We start from the raw sequence: 4,311 nt of genomic DNA, 5'->3' as shown, positions 1-4,311 counted from the left end.
TATCTTCGTTTAGTTGATTTCCTCTCTAGTGCATAAACGCTTAGTTTGTTTAGATTTGTTAATCTTACATGCTTATGTTGATTTCGCTTAGTTAAAGGCTTAGGTTATGAAACTGTGCAAATTAGGAAGATGGTGTTTGTAATCTGAAATTAATCTTTTGAAACCGAGGATTGAGTTGTGAACTAACGAACCAAAGGGATTTAGCCATTTTATTACATTTCTTAACTATTGTTTCTGAATTTGATTTATGTTCATACTATCCAACAACAAAAAACCCCTTGTGTGTGAGTATAAGGTGTTTGAAGCTTTGTTTGAAAGATAATCCTTGGGAAATGACCTACGAGTCACTTCCTAGTATTGCAGTTTTTAATTGTTATATTATTTGTATCGGGTATGGCCTCGATCACTAACCAAACGAAAAAGGTTATTGTTTTACATTGGATGTAATAGATTATGTGCGCAAAGAGGCCGAGGACGAGGCACATTTGTTAGAACCCTTAGAGGAGGTCTTGGAGAGTTATTTATTTGACTTTGAGCCTTCCACATTATCTGAGGATGTGGAAGCACGAGCTAATGAGCTTATCCAGGATAAGAAACCAGAATTGATACCCTTACCCTTACTTTCATAGATGTATGAGTGTCATCTTCTCTGATCTTGTTGAACAGTGCATCGAGTTATTCATTGATGTTTTTCCATGTTTGGGGTCTCTTTTGAACTTTGTCTAAGAAATATTAAGACCATGCTAAAGAGATGTATTGAGATCAACTTGGTCTTGAATTGGGAAAAGGTTCATTTTATGGCATAAAATTTCTGCTAAAAGGCTCAAGGTTGATCAAACCAAAGTAGAAGTCATAGAAAAGATTCTGGATCCAGCTAATGTCAAGGGAATTGGTAGTTTTCTTGGATATTATTTGTTATATTGGGTCTTCATTAAAGACTTCTCTCAAATTGTTAAGCCTCTAAGCAATTTGATGAATATAGACTTTCCCTTCCACTTTGATGAGTCTTGCTAGCGAGCTTTTGAGGGGCTTAAGCAGAACCTAATTATCACTATGATAATCACTGCACCCAATTGGGAAACTGATTTTGAACTTATGTGTGATGCAAGTGATTATGCTATCAAGTTGTACTAGGATAAAGGAAAGAGCAAAATTTCCATGTTATACACTCTAACAACAAGGTTTTAAATGTTGCACAAACTAACTATGCAACTACTGAAAAAAGTTCTTGACCATAATGTATGCATTTAAAAAATCCAATAGCTACCTCATAGGCTCTAAGGTTTTTATTTACAGTCACCATGGCACTATAAAGTACTTATGGAGTAAGATGGAATACAAACTGCGAATAATTCACTAGGATTTGTTGCTTCAAGAGTTTGATCTAAAAATCGAAGAAAAAATGACAAGGAAAATGTGATTGATTATCACCTCTCGAGGTTGATCAATTTTGAGGTGATCACTAAAAAATAGAAATTATCGATGAATTTTCGGAAGAGAAACTTTTTCATATACACGAGAGACCGTGATTTACTAATATGTCCAATTATAATGCGGCATGAATCCTTCTACATTTTTCTTACCAACAACAGAAAAATTTTCTTAGGGATGCTACTCATTATCTTTGGGATGATTCTCGTCTTTTTAAAATTGGTTTTGATGGGTTACTTTGCTGGTGTATAGGGTCAGATGAAGCAAGGAGTATCCTTTGTCATTGTCATAACTCACCCTAAGGCGAGCACTATAATGGATCGAGAACCGCTGCTAAGGTTCTCTAGACAGGGACTTATGGTCTCATAAGTTTTCAGGATGCACATTGTCAGGTACAGAGTTGTGATAAATTTCAAAGAAGTGGGGGAATCGATAAGTGGAGCGAGATGCCACTCTGAAATATTTTAGATGTATAGGTGTCCGATTGCTAGGGCATCGATTTTATAGAACCATTTCTTTCCTCTCACACAAATTTGTATATCCTTGTTGGGTGGAATATGTGTCAAAATGGATAGAAGCAATTGCATCTGCCGCTGTTCATGACAAAACGATTACAAAATTTCTTAAACAAAATATTTCAACCAATTTTGCACACCACAAGTCGTTATAAATGATTGATGCTCTCACTTCTGCAATACCTAACTTGCCAAGTGTTCCATCTCGATCAATCGGGTACCTCACCCGCCCGAGATGGCATTGTTCCCAACCAACTAAGAACCGAATAAGAACAACCTGGAAGCTTTCGTAACTCTCTAATAATCATCATGATTTCCTCTAACACCACATTTAATGCATCCCCAACAAGGCACTGCCATGCCGCCTGCAAATCATGCATGTCCCTCTGCCATTACGGTAAGGACACACCTACAATACAGCGAGAACATGTCTATTACATGCCTGATATACCTACTATAAGTCACAATCAACCATTGTACAAGCGACACATCATTCATCTCAATTACTATAAATAGGGGGTGTCCCCTTAAAGGAAATATATTCATTCATTGATCACTAACCATTTTATTGCTAGCATTTACTCTCATTACTCCTTACCCTTATCTCCCTGATATTTACTCTCTAACACTTCTTCTAAGTCTCATACTAACTTGATCGCCGGAGAACCTTTTCAAGTACCTCCGCGGCTCCACCGGAGGGTCCAAGCTCCACTCTGTCCAAATTCTAAGATAGGACACTCCAACCGGGCACCCTACTCCAATCATGTGGCCAACCACTAAAAACCACTGGCACTGTCTCTAGGGAACCTACACCATGGTGACCACCCGAAACCAAGCACATCCTCCCAACCAAATAGAACCTGTAACAAAAAATATGCCTCTCAACCACCATACTACTTCCATCGAACCTCCAACACAAATACAACCATCTCAAAAGAAAGCCAAAGCCACCCTCCTATCCTAGAGCAACAACCATTGACCACCCAATGACTTCTACAAATGATACGAACACATGGGCAGATCATTCCACAACAAGGCCAATTATTAGTAGAGCTTCGTCAGCCTAGACCAGACCTTAGCAATAGATCATTGCAGCCAGTTGTCGAAGAGCAATATGTCGAGTCTGTAGGAGAATCCCGCCCCATGTCACAACCCCCCTAAACACAAAGACCACAAATACTAACCGCCCACCTGACCACAATTTCGATGGAGCCAAACAACCCTTCATATAAGCAATCATGTCCTTCCCCACACCCAAAAACTTAGCTCGCCCAAATAATATCGACCAGTATGATGGGACTTCTGACCCTCAAGACCACATTGATGCCTTTGAAGCGATCATGCTCTTCCATGGAGCCTCAGATCCTATTATGTGTCGATCCTCCCCACTCGACTTAGAATGCCCTGCTCTGTAGTGGTTCACACGGCTGGTACCCAAGAGCATAGACCAATGGTATACCTTGGCTGACAAGTTGAACATCAGATTTATGGCTAGAAAAGAGCAGCCAAGGTCATCATATACCTTGTCTGGTATTCTGCAAGGTCCACACAAGCCCATCCGTGCATATCTAGAGAAATTTAATGCGGAAGCAATGAAAGTCTGCACCCAAAGCCCCAATATGGCGATGCATAAGTTAGTCACAAGACTGCAAGATGGTCTTTTCAGACAAGAATTGACCAAATATTTTGACCTCACAATGGAGGAACTCTGCTCCAAGGCCCAACAGTTCATTAACCTATAGGAAACTCATCATATCCGGTCATCCACTAAGCACAATGAGTATCACCCCTCAGAGGAAGACAAACGACTAATGTTTCATGACCCTCCCAAAAATGACCCCCTAAAATTGCCCATAAAATCCAAGGTCTACACTCCCATCAATGCTAGCCGCTCCAGAATCCTGCAAGAGGTCATGGCCATCCACCTCGTCAACCTCCCTAAACCTAATCCGAACATGAAGATGGGGCCAAAGACCGGTCCAAATATTGCGAATTTCAAACCATGTTTGGCCATGTGACAGAATATTGCACTCAATTACGAGACACAATAGAAGACCTCATACAAGTCGGCCACCTACAGCGCTTCATCGCCTGGGGAACTCAGGAAAGGCAGTCACCCCCATCTCGTCGTCCTAGTCCCCCTAGAAGACATTCCCTACCAAGAATTCAACAAGGGCGTCCTCCGAACAGGGACCAAGCTAATAGGTATCATTAAAAAAATCAAAGACAGAAGAGCCTGGTTGATATTAACACCATTTTCGGGGGATTTGTTGTAGGGGACACTTCCAGGTTAGCCTAGAAGAGGTGTGTAAGGGAGGTCATGTAAGCAACTTCCAGAGACACTCGCCATCAGCACCTTAATAGG

Source organism: Lupinus angustifolius, chromosome LG18 (assembly GCF_001865875.1).
Source record: "Lupinus angustifolius cultivar Tanjil chromosome LG18, LupAngTanjil_v1.0, whole genome shotgun sequence".
Taxonomy (NCBI): domain Eukaryota; kingdom Viridiplantae; phylum Streptophyta; class Magnoliopsida; order Fabales; family Fabaceae; genus Lupinus; species Lupinus angustifolius.
Note: the sequence above shows the minus strand (reverse complement) of the source record.